At 50.9% G+C, this 18,917-nt stretch overlaps 1 protein-coding gene across 5 annotated transcripts in view; it reads left to right on the top strand.

The window, feature by feature from the left end:
• MYCBP2 (MYC binding protein 2) overlaps positions 1-18,917 on the top strand; it is a 1,909,483-nt gene that overhangs the window by 1,827,506 nt on the left and 63,060 nt on the right. The window lies entirely within an intron of this gene.

Genomic DNA, 18,917 nt, shown 5'->3' with positions numbered 1-18,917 from the left:
TGGGTTATGGATGGTCTCTCCTCTGTCACAACTGTCATGACTGACAAAGAAGGAAAATATTTTTTCAAATCCTGCTCTACTGATGGGTGAAGTGATGACCCCACATGAGCAAAGTATTGGTTTTATCTAGTGCACAAAGCTTCACCCTGCGACATTTGTAAAACCTTTCCTTTCAAGACTCTGAAGTATAGGTAGAGAGTTTGGCTCTATATTTCGTGTAGAAAAGAAATACCCTCCATCTAAGGGGGATGCCCGCTCACATGGGTGTGATTCAGTTCAAAGTACCTCCACCAGCACTTCCACAAAGGCAGCGCCATAAAGAAAAGATGGGGGTTTCAAAGTTTATCATACAACCTAAGTCACCTACAGCCATCTCATAAGTTCCCTCAGGAAAAAAAGCTCAAGAAAGGACAAACACCAACCTGTAAATAAAACTGCATAAAAAGTCCAGCTCTTGACTGAACTTCAGTCCTCACTGATGACCTCTCAGTCATGCTTGTGCAGACAAAAAAGAAGCGACTGCCTTTGTTGACGTTGGCAAAGACATTCCTATTACCACCTATAGGACAAGGGTACTTGACGAGCGTTAATTGATGTTCATCGACTACAACCCCATCAAGACCATCGTCGACTACAACTTTCAGCAGCACGACCATCGTTAATGAAGACTCCATCGACAACCACCCGATTGATATGTTTCATTCCACCAATGAAGACAATCCCTCTTTCACTGTCGACAGCACACGCAGGAAAGACACCTACTGCCTCATTGACGGCAGCCCTGTCAACGATACTGTTGATTACATATTTTTCAACACCAGTTAACCTTTCAACCACAACAGTAACATCAAGCCTACCAACCCAGATACTGGACTCTTAACATGGAGGCAGATCTCAGCAAGCAGTAAGCCTCAGAGGCAGCCTAGTATCCTATGGAGCTGGATTTGTGTTACTTCCCTTAGTTTGACGAAGATGCCTTGGATGAAGAGTAAGCTTACCAGGAGTATCAGTATCAGCCACAGACATTAGTACATAAAAGCTCTCTTCAATCTTATGGACCTTATTGTTACTGTAAGGAACCAGAGGTCATGCAGGTGCGTTCTTTTGTCACCTTTGCAGCAGATGATGGAAACCTTTCAAAGATTGCTTTCTCAATAGCCTGCAGGGCAACCCATGCCCACCCTGCCTTCGACCCAATCATTGTTACTCTTTCTGCTTCCACATATGCCACCTCCATCTCCTTCACCTTGTTTGGACATAACTCAGAGTGGTCAATCAAACACTGGTCCCACCAATGTCTAAGGATATAAGCGATGAAGACGCATCAGATTGTATATGTTCAGATTTGGAAAAAGGTGACCCCCACAATGACTTGACAGAAGCAATGATGGGACAACTATATCATACCCAAGAATGGTGACAAATCGCCCATCCAGCTAAGATTCTCTCCAGACAACATGGCCCTTTTTCATGCTCTGATGTAGAGGGTGTCTAGAGGTTCAGTCTTCCAATAGACTCGGTGGAGCAACAATACTTCCTTGACAACTTTAAGAAAGAGCCACACAAAGCCAAGAGGTCCATACCCATACTTGAATGCTGTTTGGACAGATGCCTAAAATTGATGAGAACCTTGGCTACGGTTCCAGCGGTGTTACACCTTTTGTAAAACGAGTACATGAATGTATGAAAGATCTAGTGTTGGAGGAGAAATTAGTTACTTATCTGTAACTTCAGTTCTCTAGTGTTGGTATCTTGCATATATTGACATGACACTCTCTCCACCCCGGCCAGAGGCTCATGTATATATAACGTACTTTACTCACATTTGTGTTACCAAATCTGAGTTATGGTGACCTCTTTGGGAAGTAGGAGAGCTAAGCATCTCTGCCTCATTGGATAAAGTTTGAGTTGTTTCAAATGAGGTAGATGTGCTACTCATCAAACATTGTTGTTGAGACTTACGGACATTTTAAAAATGCTTACTGCTATTTAGAGTTACTGGGGATTTCCAGCCAGACAGCGGGAATAGAATCGGAATTTGTAGACATTTATACCGAAGACTGACATATTGCCACAGAAAATGAATCCGATATTCAATGGTTAAAAGTTGACAGTGTGGGGTACAAAATGGTAATTCAGTGGAATGGGGAGGGGAGGGGGTAGAATAGGGGATTAGCCAGTTGCCAATCTGGTTAGCAGATCCATAGTTGTGAAGTACATTAAAGGGTGCTTATCAACATCTCAAATAGTTTGTGACTTTTAGTTCGTACTACTGCGCTTCGTTGCAAAGACTGATCCAGTTACTCAGCAGATTAGGAAAGGCAATTTCCCCAACACCTTCTGGAAAATAGGGGGAAAAAATGATTTTTCCACCTAGAAAATATTTGGGATAAGAAAAAGTTAATCTGCAATACCCTATATCTAGCTGTGAACCTAGGGTTTGCCCTGTGCACATAAATCTACGGTATTGGTAGATTTCAGTGTTTAGACCTCAAAACGTTTGAGAGTCCAAAAGAAATAGTAAGAATATGAACAATTTGTAAAGTTATGACTTCTTTGTCAAACTGGCTCGGAGAGCAAAATGGATTTTGAGACGACAATGCATCTATCTGTTGTTTTTGGTCAGGCCGTGAAATGCAAGGTTATTGCCAAGTCAGCTCTTGCAAGGCTGATAGTAAAGTGGAAAAGATAGTGCTCCCACAGCCTGAAAATCAGTTGAAGGACCCACAAACCACAGAGGTTGTGACTGCCACTGTGAGAGTTGTAAGGGGATAAGCCTAAAAGTGTGGAGTAGTGATGTGGAGCAGCTGTTCTGTCTAATGACATCTCAAATTGCACGGCAGAAACTGCATAAATCCATGCGTCTGCCCAGCACATGTGTATCTGTAGCATTCACTAAATGATGTGCCTTTGACTTCAGGAACTACTTGCATGCTGAGGAATACGGACTATAGACATGAAGACGCAAAGAGCCTACCAAGCTCAAGTGCTGATGTAGTCCCACAACCCATATGTCCACCCGCCACACAGTCCACACAGTGTGTTTACGCTATGAGCTGGCTCTATTTCTCAGTAGTTGAACCTTTCAGGATGTCCTGCAGCATGTTCTGAGTTGTCAGTGGGTAAAACGAGTAAGTGGCGGTCTAATTTGGAATGGTGGGTGAGTCCTTAACAAAGGTGAATGAAACTGATTGTGTGGCCCTAAGGGGCATGTGTAGACTGGCATTTACAGCTGACATATTTCCAGGGCCACAGCAGTGTCTCTCATCTTCCCCCCCACTGTATCTATTTGTTGCTTACTTACCAGTAACGTTGTAAACTGTAATGCACTTTGAGGATACATTGATGAGCAGAAAGGAGGAAGCAAAAGTGTTGCCTAATGCAATTAGAATAGATTAAATAATCCTCTCCATCAACTATCAGGTGCCATACCACAAACATTTGCTGGCTCCATTGCTTTACCAGGTCAAGAGCTGATCTAGATTAACGGCTGATAGCTTTAGCTCAGTGTGCTATCTTGCCATCCGCTTTTATCTGAATATACCATCCCGCCATCAGCTTTTATTCAAATATACCATCACCTGAGCAGCTCATATTAGAGTCATGCTTAGCACACTAATCACTTGATTTTTCAAATTAGATGATGCTGCAAACTAAAGGGCAGGGATTAGGGTCAGGAAAATAGTCCTGCTTGCTGGACAATTTAAAGAATGTTAACCTCCAAGTCCATTAACATTCCTATGAGCCCTCACACACGAGATCTAGTGATAATCCGAGCAATCCAAAGGGGGCAGCAGTAAGAGTGAAACTCCAACATAAGGAAAAGTGGACCCTAGACTAAAATGCCAAGAGCGCATGGCAGCTATAGCTTCTCAGCTGGAGGAAGTATTTGAAATGCCCAGGAAATGTACATCCCCATAACCCACCATGCTGCCATGTTGAAGATCTGATAGAGACATCTGAAAGAAACAGGATAGTATTAGATTCCTTACCTTAAAATATCCCCAAGCGTCAGACTGGATCCGGAAAATTTTGCGTAGCAGTACCCCTGCGCGTCGGTATGCGTCGTCTGCGGATCCGCGTCCGTCGTTGGCGCCGGGATGACATCGTCGGAGTGCTTAGACGCCGCCCTCGCGCGCTGACGTCAGTTCTTTTTTCCGCACCAGCAAGCGCAGGTCTGGAGAAAGTGGTACCCTTTAGTCATTTTTGACTAAGCTTTTTCGATCCTTTTTCGATGTGTTAAAGTCTACAACTCCATTGTTGCCGGTAGGGATGCCTGGGTTCAAGCCCTGTGTCGACTGATGACCCCCATCGCCGGTGCCTACATTGCCTGGGGCCCGACCACGATGACCAGTCGTGCCCCGACTGCCGGGCCTTGACGTTGAAGGCTAGGCGGGAGCGGTCCCGTAAGCGCCTCGAGCTCCGGCAGTCGGCCCGCGCCGTTCGAGGTCCCGGTCCGGAAGGAGGTCAAGGGACCGGTCGCGGGGCCGGAGTCATCACAGCTCGGTGAGTGAATACCACTTGTCGGGCTCCAAGTCCTCAGGTAAGAGGCACAAGAAGTTGAAGACAAGTTTAGGGATTGATGAGTGTGTACTCCATAGACGATCTCAAGAGTTTTTCCAAGATTAATATCCGTTCTTTTGAATTGTGGTACAAAGGACAGAGCTATTTTTCATTGCAAAAAGGTTTTCTTTATTGTTTTTCATAGGACATGGACAGCCGACACGTGTTTCGCCCCCTCATGGCGATTTGCGCCGGGGCTTTCTCAAGGCTAATTTTGCTTTTCTGGCGTGAAATATTTTGGTTTCCGAATAGTGTCAATGTCCGAAATATCGTAAATATAATTTTACAGGAACAAGGGTTCTTTTGTTGGGCTAATGCCCTCTTCGGTCCCTGCTCCTAATTCTCAAACGTCAAAAGCGGTTCTCGGGTTAAATCCCAGCGGTGAAGATTTAACCCGAGAACCGCTTTTTTACCGGCAAATCGCCATGAGGGGGCGAAACACGTGTCGGCTGTCCATGTCCTATGAAAAACAATAAAGAAAACCTTTTTGCAATGAAAAATAGCTCTGTCCTTTGTACCACAATTCAAAAGAACGGATATTAATCTTGGAAAAACTCTTGAGATCGTCTATGGAGTACACACTCATCAATCCCTAAACTTGTCTTTCTATATGAAGCCCAAGAGGTCCAGAGCTTCGAGTGTGTCTCCATCCACCAACAAACATAGCTTATTTAAGCATTGTCAAAGCCTTGGAATTCTTGGACCTTTGCTATTTTATCCACAAGAAGTTGAAGAGGCGACATCGCTCTTCTGACTCCTCCCGACGCTCTTGCGACGCGGCCGGGGGTTCGGGTGACACCGCCCACCGCAGGCATCCTAGCCTGCTTCATACCCGCCGGTCCCTGGGCAGAACGCGACGCCGGAGGAGATCGAGGCCTTCCTCATGGCCATGAGGTCGCTCACTCCTCCGTCGGGTTCCACGGCGCCTTCGGGCCCCGCTGCCCCGACTGGGAGCCCTAGCGGGCCGGGTGCTTTGGCCCCGGCGCCGTCGGGTGCTTTGGCCCCGGCGCCGTCGGGTGCTTTGGCCCCGGCGCCGTCGGCGACTTCGGTCCCGACGCCGCAAAGCCCCACTGAATCCGGTTCCGGATCCAGGTCGTTGCTGGTCGACCTTACGACCCTGCCGGCGTCGACCACTAGGGTGTCACCCCCGGCGCCGTCCTCGTACGACGCCGTCCCTGGTCCAACCCTCTGTCCGGATCCGATGCCTCATTCGACGCCAGGTGAAGAGGAGTTCTTCGGAGATCTGGGTCCATCCTTTACCTCTGAATATCAGGAGATGGACGACGAGGGAGGCTGGGAGAGGTCTGAGGACCCTATGGCATGTAAGTGCCAGTCATTTCAGGACTGGACACAGGAACTAGGGGAGGCCAGTGGCATAGATACCTCCCCAGACACTGGTTTTGTCTCCCCTCCTACCGTGGCTACGGAGGAGGGGGCTACTTATAGTGTGGTGCTGATGAGGGCAGCCAAGGCCTTGGCTCTTGAGCTCCCCGTCGCAACGGTGAGGTCTAACATCCTCACAGAGGTCCTTAAACCGCAGGTAAGCTCCCCAGAACTTCTACTGCCGTTTAATGAGGCTCTCTCGGACGTCCTGTTGGGCACTTGGTCCAGGCCCACTACAGGTCTGCCTGTGGATAGGAACGGCGCTAGGCGCCACCGCTCTGCTCCGGGTGACCCTAGTTTCTTGTCCACCCACTCCACCCCCGAGAGCCTGGTTATCCAGGCCTCTACTTCCCAATCCGCATTCCCGGCCGCACCTCCGGATCGGGAATCCAAGAGGTATGAGCAATTCAGCAAGAAGATGTTCTCCTACCTTAGTTTGGGGTTGCGGTTGGTCAACACCGCGTGCCTCTTGGGCCGTTACACCCACTCCCTGTGCGATACGGTTGCGGCCGTGCTGCCTGAGTGCCCGGAGGGACCCCTGGTGAAGCTCGCTCAAGCCCTCGCGGAGGGACGAGATGCAGCGCGGTATTCCATACGATGTGGACTGGATACCACGGACTCGCAGGGGAGAGCGATTTCCACGTCTGTGGCGGTTCGCCACCACGCCTGGCTGAGGTCCGCCAACTTCTCGGCTGATGTCCAGAACACCCGTATGGACATGCCGTTCGATGGCAGCCACCTCTTCGGTGGCAAGGCAGATCATGCGCTGGAACGCTTTAAGGGCTCCAGGGCTACGGCCAAGTCCTTGGGCCTGTCGGCCCCGCGGCAGCAATCTTCTGCCCCGCGTTCCTTTCGTGGCCACGGAAGGGACGCCCCCACACGTCCTGCCAGCCACAGGCCACAGACTACCATTCAGCGCGGCGGCGGGCGTGGTTACCGTCGTGGCGGTAACAGGGGACAGCGGCGTGACCAGTCCACATCCACCCCCGCAGCATCCGCCTCAAAGCCTTCCTAGTCCGAGCTTCCAGGCCCATTTGACGCCAGTGTGGGGCAGGGTTCGCCATCACCTCCTCCACTGGCGATCCATCCCATTGGACAGGTGGGTGCTGCAAATCGTCCGAAGGGGCTACTCCCTCCCCTTCGAGGCGACCCCTCCAGCCATGACACCGCAAAACCACCGCGTGTCGGGGTATCACTAGAAGCTTCTGCAAGAGGAAGTTACGGCCCTCTATGCCAATGGGGCCATCGAGCGCGTTCCTGGGCCAGAAGTAGGGTGTGGTTGTTACTCCCACTACTTTCTGGTTCCCAAGAAGGGCAAAGGGGGCCTACGCCCTACCTTGGACCTCCGGAACGTCAACGGCTTCCTCCGGAAGGAGAAGTTCAAGATGCTGACTCTCGCTCAGGTCTTAGCTGCCTTGGACCCGGGAGACTGGATGGTAGCATTGGACTTGCAGAACGCTTACTTTCACATCCCCGTCCTGCCGGCCCACCGGCGCTACCTGAGGTTCACGGTAGGCCACGAGCACTTTCAGTTTACCGTGCTCCCATTTGGCCTTACCAGCGCCCCACGGGTGTTCACGAAAGTGATGGTGGTGGTCGCAGCTCATCTGCGCAGGTTAGGGGTTTCAGTCTTCCCCTACCTCGACGACTGGTTGTTGAAGGCGGGCTCGCCCCAGACAGTCGTCAGCCACCTCTAGACTACGGCCGACCTCCTGCACCTGCTGGGGTTCTCCATCAATGTGCCGAAGTCGCACCTGTGTCCCTCTCAGAAGTTCCTCTTCATCGGAGCGGTTCTAGACTCGGCGCAGTTTCAGGTTTATCCTCCCGAACAGCGAGTTTGGGATATTCGGGCTCTGATTCCGATCTTTCAGCCGTTATCCCGAGTCTCGGTCAGGTTGACGCAGCGGCTTCTGGGGCTGATGGCCTCCTGCATCCTTCTGGTGCATCACGCCCGGTGGCGGATGCGGTCTCTGCAGTGGGACCCGAAGTTTCAGTGGGCCCAGCATCAGGGCAACTTGTCCGACCATGTCTTGATCTCGGAGGGCACTGCAAGACAGTTGCAGTGGTGGCTCACGGACCGCGATTGGGTCAGCGGCAGATCCCTCTACCTACCCCAAACGGAGCACGTAGTTGTGACGGACGCGTCCCTCCAGGGCTGGGGGGGCCACATGGGAGAGGCGGAGTTCAGAGGCCTCTGGTCTCCGGCGGAGTCCCGGCTCCATATCAACCTTCTGGAGCTGCGGGTGATCCGGCTTGCAATGAAGGCATTCCTCCCCTCTGTCCGGGGGAGTGTAGTGCAGGTGTTCACGGACAACACCACCGCCATGTGGTACTCCAACAAACAGGGCGGGGTGGGGTCGTGGACCCTATGCCAGGAGGCCCTGCGCCTCTGGCAGTGGCTGGAACATCAGGGTGTGACCCTGGTGGTTCAACACCTGGCAGGTTCCCTGAACGTCAGGGCGGACGAACTCAGCTGTCCGTGCATGATGGATCACGAATGGCGTCTGAACTCTGACGTGGCTCAAGGTCTCTTTCGGCAGTGGGGAGAGCCTTGGTTAGATCTATTTGCCACAGAATAGAATGTGCAATGTCATCAGTTCTGCGCGTTGGAATTTCCAAGGCTGCACTCGCTCGGCGATGCTTTTCGTCGTGCGTGGATTGCGGTCTGTTGTACGCCTTTCCGCCTATACCACTTCTGCCCAGAGTGCTGAAGAAGATCAGGCGCGACCGGGCCCAAGTCATCCTTGTGGCTCCGGACTGGCCACGAAGATACTGGTTTCCCGAACTGCTCAGCATGTCTGTCGATCCCCCGATTCGTCTGCCTCTTCAGGAGGACCTTCTGTCGCAGCAGCAGGGGACGGTCCTCCACCCGAACCTGTCCAGCCTCCACTCCATGCCTAGAGATTGAGCGGCGACAGTTGAGGCCATTTGACTTGCCTCCTGAAGTCTGTGATGTTATTCTGGCAACTATTGTCAGATGGATGCACAGCTGAGTTTTGATCAAATTTGAACTCGAGTTCGAAGATATTTTTTAAGTGTTTTGTGGTGCTCTACCAGGAGGCGTCGAGGGCCCACCGACGTCAAACAAATAATTGAAGAACGTGAGGCTAGAGGATCTCTAGTCTCATCCCTACGTAGGCACACACATTGTTGTCATTCCTCAGGTCAAGAAAAACGACTTTCATTCAATGATCCTTGTAATTCATTTGTTTATTCCATGATTCAATGTTTTTGTTTTTAGCGGATTGAGTCAGATTTCTTCAAAATCATTTTCAACAATACAGTTCAGGCACTGTCTATTAAACGTGTCCAATGCATTTCGGGCATTAAGAATATGCCCTTCATCAGGGAATTGACACTAGAAACAATAATATAAACAAACATTAGTATAAAGGATTTAACTGTGTACAAAGGTAAACATAATTAGTATCACTGTGTTATAACGTTATGAACTCATGATTCAAAGCGGAAGGCATTCAACATTGTGTGTGTGGAAAATCGTTCCATCTATTTACATGCAAGGGAAAAGGTGAAACGGGTCGGTGTCTAACTTACATGCCTGTTGTCAGAGTGCGGTGTACAATCTAAAAAAAAGAGGAGATTGAAAAAACTGCGGTTAGAACCTATGAATCAAGGTGCTTAGTGGTGCGCTCAAGATGTTCTGGGTTGGAAGGGTGATGTGGACTAACCTGGTTATGATCGGCAAGTTGAATCGGTCCGGTACTCGTCTCCGCAGAACGCCGGCAAAAGGTTAAGTTTGCCGCGTTCTTTTAATTCAAAATTAGGGTGTCATGTGATCGGTCACATGAGTGAAAAACATGGTAGAAAGACTATGAATATCGGCAATGAATATCATAGTCTTTCTACCATGTTTTTCACTCATGTGACCGATCACATGACACCCTAATTTTGAATTAAAAGAACGCTAAAAACAAAAACATTGAATCATGGAATAAACAAATGAATTACAAGGATCATTGAATGAAAGTCGTTTTTCTTGACCTGAGGAATGACAACAATGTGTGTGCCTACGTAGGGATGAGACTAGAGATCCTCTAGCCTCATGTTATTCTGGCAGCCAGACGTCCCTCCACAAAATCGGTAAACGCCTGCAGGTGGAACAAATTTGTGGCATGGTGCACAGCAAAGGCTGTGGATCCACTCTCTGTGCCCCTCTTTCTGAGGTTCTCCTCTTTCTTCTTTCTCTTGCCCAGCAGGGCTCTGCTCTGGTCCCTATCAAAGGCTACCTCTCTGCCATTTCCGCCTTCTTAAGGCTCTCTGATCAGCCCTCTTTGTTCATTCAAGTCCCCAGTTGTAAATAGGTTCTTGAAGGCATCACACATCTGTTCCCTCCTGTTCCTTTCGTGATGCCTCAGTGGGACTTGAACCTTGTTCTGACTTATCTGATGTGCGCTCCCTTCGAGCTACTTCATAACTGTCCTCTCCGTCTTCTTACCCTTAAGACTGCTTTCCTGGTTGCCATCACCTCTGCCAGGAGAGTGAGTGAGTTCCAGGCCCTTTCTTCTAAACCTCCTTTCCTTTCTGTCCATCCGGACAAAGTTGTGTTGCGGACGTGACCCTCTTTCCTGCCCAAGGTAGTCACAGCCTTCCACATCGGGCAGTCCATCACCTTGCCATCTTCTTTCCGCCTCCGCATCCCTCGAAAGAGGAAGAGAGGCTCTACCGTCTGGACCCAAAACGTGCGCTCTCATACTATCTGGATCGCACACGCCAGTTCCGGGTGGATGACCAACTCTTTGTTGGTTACGTGGGAGCTAAGAAGGGTCGGGCGGTGCACAAACGGACCATTTCCCGATGGGTCGTCTTGTCCATCAAGGCTTGTTATTCTTTGGCTAAAAAGGAGCCTCCTGTGGGGCTACGTGCCCATTCCACTCGGGCCACGGCGGCTACCACTGCCCTGGGTCGGGGAGTCCCCTTGCAGGACATCTGTCAGGCAGCTACGTGGGCGTCGCTGCACACGTTCGCAAGACACTACTTTCTGGACAGCCAAGTCTGGAGAGATGGCTTTTTCGGCCGTTCCGTTCTCCAGGACTTTCTGGTGTGATCATTGGTTCGCAGACCCACCACCGGGGTTGGTATTGCTGGGGTATCGATTCTAAGGTAAGGAATCTAATACTAACCTTACTTTCAGATGCACAAGTTACTTACCTTCGGTAACGATATATATGTAAGAAACAGTATTCTGATGGATACATCTGCCAGTGGATTCCTCACCTTGTGAATATCCCCCTGCGTCAGCAACGTTCGGAAAATTCTTCTGTAGCACACCGGCGTGGACGGCGTCACAGGAGCACGGCATCGCGCGCGACTCCGCTGGCGTCACCGACTCCATAATAGGCCTTAGTCGGCGTGATGACATCAGTTCCCTTTTTTCCGCGTCCTCGACGCTAACGGTTTTGAGGGATCTTCTGTTGCATTGATAGTAACTTTGTTACTATTGTAGGATTTCTGTATCTTTCCAGTGTCACTGTCTTCTGTCGTGATGTCGTCTAAGAAGACTGGTTTTAAGCCGTGTTTTGAATGCGGAAAAATGATGTCCATCACAGATCTGCATGATGAATGTATATGGTGCCTGAGTTCAGATCACGACGTCCAGAGTTGTCTATCCTGTTTGAAAATGAATCCGAAGGCTCTTCGTGAACGTGAGGCTAAACTCCTGGTTGCCAAGTTAAAAGGTAAACCGGCCAAGAAGAGATCGAGATCGAGGCGCTCGAAGTCGAGGTCGGCTTCGAAGTCGACTTCAGGACATACTTCCAGGTCATCGAAGAAAAAAACGTAAGAGGAAGCATGGATCAAGGCACCATTCGGCAAAGGAGTCGGATTCGAGAGCGAAGTCGTCTGGTAGACGGCATCGTATGGACATGGCTACTCCCTCTCCGGTACAGAATCCTGAAGGTGAGGCCTTACCATTGGAGTCGCCGGAGCATTCACCGGATCCGGTGTCGAATCCGACTCCATCTCAGTCTCCGGGACATGAAGAGGTTCCTGTTCCTCAGAACTCGGCGACTCCGGTTCACCGGCCCGAGGAACAAGAGGAATTGATTCTGGTGCAGCCTCCCCAGGAGAAGCCGGTGGGTTCGTATACTCCTTTTCCGGGTCCAGGACAGGACCCTTGGCATTTTTTAAACGCCATGTATGGTGTTTATGCAAGAGACATGTACCCCTCTGGAGCACCGGCTGGTCCCATGGGTCCGTTGGCATATAATTTGGTGGTTCCCCAAGCTTATGCTCTGGCGCCATTCTTGCCGTTCATGCCGGCGCCGACTCCACCTTGGCATCTCTCGGCGCCGCCGAGGTCATCGACGCCGTTTACGGCTTCACCGGCTCCGGACCAACCTCGAGATCTTCCAACTTGAAGTTCGACGCCGGCTCCAGCTCCACGTTTGACACCGGCGCCTTCGGAGTCGATTCCGGATCCAACGACGTCGCTTTGGAAGGAGAGGTCGAGGCGTGAAGCCCAGCGCCTTTTGGAGGAGCAGAGTCATAGGGAAGCTGAGTTTGAAGAGGGTGAGCTTCAGAAACCGGAGGAATATTTTGATGATTTAAGAAAGGCAAGTGGTCTAGAACTGTCACCTGATTGGGGATTAGCCTCGGTGTCGGATGCTCCTTCTAAAGATGTGGCTCCCTACCATGTAGTTATTAAAAAGGCGGCGGATCTACTGAATATGACTTTGCCCACTGCTGAGTATAAATCGAACATTCTGACTGAAGTCCTCCATCCTCCATCATCTGTTGTTGAGCCTATACTTCCTTTTACTGATGCTCTAACGGATCCTATCTTGGAGGTGTGGAGTAGGCCTCTTACAGCTCCTGCGGTATCTAAGGCCGTTGCAAGGCGTTATAGAGTGGCTCCTGGTGACCCTGAATTTTTGTCCACTCATCCCTTGCCAGAGAGTTTAGTGGTACAAGCTGCCTGCTCTAAAAGATCTGCAGGTGCTTTTCCCCAGGTAGCTGGTGATAAGGATTCCAAAAAGCAGGACCAATCTGCAAAAAAGGTATTTTCATCAGGCAGCATGGCCCTTAAATCTACAAATGCCACTTGCCTACTGGGCCGTTATATCCATGCCTTGCTGGATACTGTAAAGCAATTGTCTCCTAAACTTCCTGAAGTGGACGGAAACATTTTTATTGAGGTGGTTGCTGACACGCAGGCTGCTGCTCGGCAGGTCATACAGAGCGGAATGGACACAGCTGACTCAGTTGCTAGAGTCATGGGCTCTTCGATTGCCACCAGAAGAGCTGCCTGGTTAAAGACTTCCGAGTTCTCTGCAGATGTTCAGGCTGCTTTAATGGATTTGCCCTTTGATGGCTCAGAACGTTTTGGTAAAAAGGCTGATGCTGCATTGGAGAGGTTCAAGGACAGCAGGGCAACAGCCAGGTCTTTGGGTTTGCAGAGGATCTGTGGGCAAAAGGTATAGGGGCTTTGGAAGATCTTCTTTTCGTCCCTACAAGCAATCACAGAAACAGCAGCAGCAACAAAATCCGTTGTATAAATCATACAGGGGCAGACAAAGAGCTCGTCCTCGGGGACGTCAGGTCTCCTCCTCTTCCTCTACCCACCCCCCTCCTACTACAGCAAAACAGCCCTAGATCCGCCATTCTGGATCATGCGGGTCCTGTAGGGGGTCGGCTTACCTATTTTCTTCGGGATTGGGAATCGGTCACGTCGGACCTTTGGGTTCTCAATCTCGTGGAGAATGGGTATGCACATCCCTTTCGGGAATTCCCTCCGAATTACCCTCCTTGCCAAGGGTTTTGCTCAGAGGACCACCTGCTTCTTCTGCAGGAGGAAGTCCTGGCATTGTTGAGAAAGGGTGCGATAGAGGTGGTTCCGGAGCAGGAAAGGGGTCAGGGATGCTACTCCTGGTATTTCCTGATCCCCAAGAAGGATGGCAGACTTTGTCCAATCCTGGATCTCAGGATCTTGAACCTTTACCTGAAGCAGGAGAAGTTCAACATGCTCACCCTTGTGCAGGTTCTTCAAGCGCTGCTGGAAGAAGACTGGATGGTGTCGATCGACTTGCAGGATGCATATTTCCACATCCCAATCCTGAAGTCGCACAGGAAGTATCTCCGTTTTACGGTGGGATCGCAGCATTACCAGTTTGCTGTCCTTCCGTTTGGTCTTACTACTGCGCCTCGAGTCTTCACCAAGGTAATGCTGTGGTGGCGGCACATCTCAGAAGGTTAGGGATTCCAGTATTCCCTTATCTGGACGATTGGCTGATCAAGGCGGAATCTCCAGAGAAAGTGCTCCATCATCTGCAAGTCACAACTCAGTTGTTGTACAGTTTGGGTTTTTCGATAAATGTACCCAAATCTCACCTAGTGTCCTCCCAGCGCAACCTGTTCATTGGTGCAGTACTGGATACAACTGTATGTCGGGTATTTCCTCCTCCACAACAAATTTGCGACATACAGGAAATGATTCCTTTATTTCACAATGGAGCGGTCGTTCCAGTCCTGAAGGTCCTTTGTCTGCTCGGTCTGATGGCTTCCTGCATTCTGCTGGTCAACTATGCACGCTGGCACATGAGGGCACTCCAGTGGTGCCTCCGCAGGCAGTGGTATCCGCACAACTGAGATCTCAGGGAGTCTATCAGGATCTCCAGAGAAACTGCAGCGGATCTGTCTTAGTGGAGCGTGGAGGGCCATCTGTCTCAAGGCAAGCCCTTCCACCTACCTCCATGTGTGGCCACGGTGATAACGGATGCATCCACTCTAGGGTGGGGTGCTCATCTGGGGGATCTGGAGATCAAGGGCCTTTGGTCTCCAGAGGAAAGGTTGCTTCACATCAACCTTCTAGAGTTGCGGGCGATACGTCTGGCGCTCAAGGCCTTCCTCCCTTCCCTTCGCGGTCGGTCGGTTCAAGTCCTGACGGACAACACCACCGCGATGTGGTATGTCAACAAGCAGGGAGGAGAAGGGTCGCAGTGTCTCTGCAGAGAGGCTCTGCGTCGCTGGTCCTGGGTTCAGGACCATCAGATTTGTCTGATGGCAAATCATCTAGCCGGAGTTCTGAACGTGCGTGCAGACCGTCTCAGTCGGCAGTTTTCGGGCGACCACGAGTGGAGGCTTCATCCAGAGGTAGTTCGTCACGTCTTTCCGACGTGGGGAACTCCTCAGGTGGACCTGTTCGCCACTCAAGAGAATGCTCACTGCCCGTCATTCTGCAGTCTCCAGTTTCCGATGCAGGGAGCCTTGGGGGACGCGTTTCAGTTGAGTTGGGGCTCACAACTCCTTTATGCGTTTCCCCCCATACCCTTGATTCCTCGGGTTCTGAGGAAGATTCGCCAAGACCGGGCCCAAGTTATATTGATCGCCCCGGATTGCCCAAGAAGGGTGTGGTACACAGATCTTCTCCACCTCTCCTCGTGCCCGCCGCTCCATCTCCCTCTCAGGGCAGATCTCCTCTCTCAGATGGAGGGGCAGGTTCTACACCCCCACCTCCAGACCTTACACCTTCATGCCGGGAGATTGAACGGGGCAACCTGAATTCCTTTTCTCTCCCACATGACGTGGTGGATGTCATTCTATCGGCCAGGCGTGATTCCACCAAATCTATCTATTCTTACAGATGGTCTAAATTTGTTACTTGGTGTGGGGAGAAGTCCATTGACCCTTTCAGGGCTCGATTGTCTGATATTCTTCAGTTTGCACTTACTTTGGCTCAGCAAGGGTTTGTTGTGGCTACGGTCAAAGGTTATCTTTCGGCCTTGTCAGCTTTTCTGCCTGCCTTATCAGCCGTCTTTATTTAAATCTCCTGTGGTTCTAAGGTTTCTAAAGGGTCTTGCAAATAAATTTCCTCCTACTCCCTTTATTATGCCTCAATGGGACTTGAATCTTGTGCTTACTTTTCTGATGGGTTCTCCTTTCAAACCTTTGCACAAGTGTCCCATGAGACTTTTATCTTTTAAGACGGTCTTCCTGGTTGCAATTACCTCGGCAAGGAGGGTAAGTTAGCTTCAAGCTCTTGGTTCAAAGCCCCCATTCTTGACCATTCATGCTGAGCGAATGGTTCTTAGGACCAGGGTTGCTTTTCTGCCTAAGATGGTAACTCCCTTACATCTAGGACAGTCTATTTCCCTCCCTACCTTCTATTCTCCCCCTCACCCTTCCAAGGAGGAGGAGAGACTTCACCGCCTGGACCCTAAGAGGGCAGTGAGCTTTTATCTTTATAGGACAAAAGACTATCGAGTGGATGACCAGCTCTTTGTTGGGTTTGCTGGCTGCAGGAAAGGAAGAGCTGTGCACAAGCGCACACTTTCAAGATGGATTATACTATGTATCAAGATCTGCTACTCCCAGAGGGTATAAGAGCTCACTCTACTAGAGCAAAGTCAGCAACATCTGCTTTGTCTAGGGGTGTACCAGTAGAGGACATTTGTAGAGCGGCAACTTGGGCCTCCCTCCACACTTTCGCGAAGCATTACTACTTGGATACAGAAGTGAGGAGGGACGGTCACTTTGCATGCTCTGTCCTTCAGGATTTTCTGGTATAGAGGAGTGGACACCCTCCTCCGGGAGTGGGTACTGCTGTGGGACTCTATTCACAAGGTGAGGAATCCACTGGCAGATGTATCCATCAGAAAAACAAGTTACTTACCTTTGGTAACGCTTTTTCTGGTGGATACAATATCTGCCTGTGGATTCCTCACATGCCCACCCGCCTCCCCGTTGTCCACTCTTCTATACCTGGGTTATGGCATTGCGTCCAGGTATACATGTTATCTTCAAAAGAAGTGTGTTTTTGTACTTGATTTGCTATGTCGTATTCACACTATGTGTGTTATCTTGATTATTTTGTACTGTGTACACTGTATATATATATATATATATCTATTGTTGTCGTCGGTCCGTCCGTGTGCCTCGAAGGCACGGAAAAAAGGGCGGAACTGATGTCATCACGCCGACGTAGGCCTATTATGGAGTCGGTGACGTCAGCGGAGTCGCACGCGATGCTGTGCTCCTGTGACGTTGTCCACGCCGGCGTGCTACAGAAGAATTTTCCGATCGTTGCTTACGCAGGGGGATATTCCCAATGTGAGGAATCCACAGGCAGATATTGTATCCACCAGAAAAAGCGTTACCGAAGGTAAGTAACTTGTTCGTTAGTATTAGATTCCTTACCGCCCCACCCATCTTCCCTGTTCTGCGAACCGATATCTAGGGTTAGGGTCATCCCCTTTCAGGGCCCTAGTTTCTTTGCACCAGTGTTGGTTTTTATCATGGCTCTGCGTTTGTGGCGCTGAAAAGCTGTGTATAAGAACTGATGTCAGCACGCGAGTGCGGCGTCTAAGTACTCCGACGACGTCATCCCGGCGCCAACGACGCCGATGACGGGCGCGGAACCGCAGACGACGCCTACCGACGTGCAGGGGTACTGCTACGCAACATTTTCTGGATCCAGTCTGACGCCTGGGGATATTCTAAGGTAAGGAATCTAATACTAACTACTGTTTCTCACAGATATATCATTACCGAAGGTAAGTAACTTGTGCATCTAGCCGCAGACTCCTTAACTTAGAATATCCACAGGTGTCAGACTGGATCCGGAAACGTTTCCGCAGCAGCATCTCTGCGCGCCGGGAGCAGCGCGCACGGCCCCGCCCTGACTTCGTCCACGGACATGACATCAGCGGAGCCATATAAGCCCCTCCCGGCGCACTGACGTCCATTGTCTTCTTTTCCGCGTCCTAACGCGGATCCTGGAAAACCAGCAGTTTCTTGGCATGTTTTTGGGGCCTTCTTGACGCCTGTGGCATCACGGAACAGTGTGCAATGCCTTTGGGCTTTAAATTGTGTGAGACCTGTGCACGCCAAATGTCTGTCACGGACCCGCATGCCATTTGCATGTGGTGCCGTGGAGTGCACCACGACTCCGAAGAGTGCGACTCCTGTCAGCAGATGAAACCTAAGTCCTTAGGGGAGCATCATATGAAGTTGCTGGCCGCACAGCTGTTCGGTCCTGCACCTTCCCACCATCGATCTTCCTCTCTGTATCGGGCCCGCTCACGAGGTCGTTTCCGCGGATGTCGTTCCGAGACAGGTAAGCACAAACATAAGTCACGGAGGTCGTCCTCCCGTAAACGTGATGCTGGGGCCCATTGCTCTCGGTCTTTGCCAGGCACCGGTGCCCAGCAGTCGTCTTCCCACATAGCCTCCCTTCCTGAGGGTTGGAGCAACACAGGCCCAAATGGAGGCTTATTCAAAGGCCCTCCACTCTTTCTTTGGGTCACCCCCTCTCCCTGGTGCGCTTCGGGTCCCACAGAGGGAGAAGTGGGTCTTCGCCGGCGGATACGTCCTCGGCTCTGGCTGCGTGCATCCGGAGTCGATACGACGTCGACTGGGCACGGACCGGAGGGCCCTCTCAGTCGTCCGTCCAGCCCACTCGTCCAGTCACCGCATAGCCCTGCGCAGCTTCCTGCGCTGACGTCGGATGCGGCACCGAGTTCGACACCCTGTCGATCTCTTTCCTCTCCACAGATAAAGGTTAGGTCGCCATCGGACAGCGCCCAGGCAGAGTCCCCTCTAGTGGTTCTTGACGTTGATACAACGCCATCTCGGTTGACCCCGGTGCCAGCACTACGCCTCCTCTGTTACAGGAGGTTGATGTCCCTCTGGACTCCCCGATGACTGAGGCTAGTGCGGCTTTCGCACGGTCTATTCGCAGGGCTGCAGATACTCTTCGCTTTCAGCCCCCTGTGGTTTCCCTATCCTCTGATCCTTTATTGGATCTCCTCTACATGGAGCCTGTTGAGGTGGAGCCTTTGCTGCCCCTTGGTGGGTCTTTGTTTGACATCCTGCTTGGTATCTCGGCACGGCCCTCCTCTGTTGACCCTGTTGATCGGGCCATTGCTTGCTGGCATCTTCCGACCCTGGACGATCCTCTCTGCCTGTCCCTTCACCCTAGAACTCAGGGTCTGGTTGTCTAGGCGGCTTTTGACTTG

The sequence above is a fragment of the Lissotriton helveticus genome, chromosome 8, assembly GCF_964261635.1.
Source record: "Lissotriton helveticus chromosome 8, aLisHel1.1, whole genome shotgun sequence".
Lineage (NCBI taxonomy): Eukaryota > Metazoa > Chordata > Amphibia > Caudata > Salamandridae > Lissotriton > Lissotriton helveticus.
This window is presented reverse-complemented; position numbering and strand designations above follow the sequence as displayed.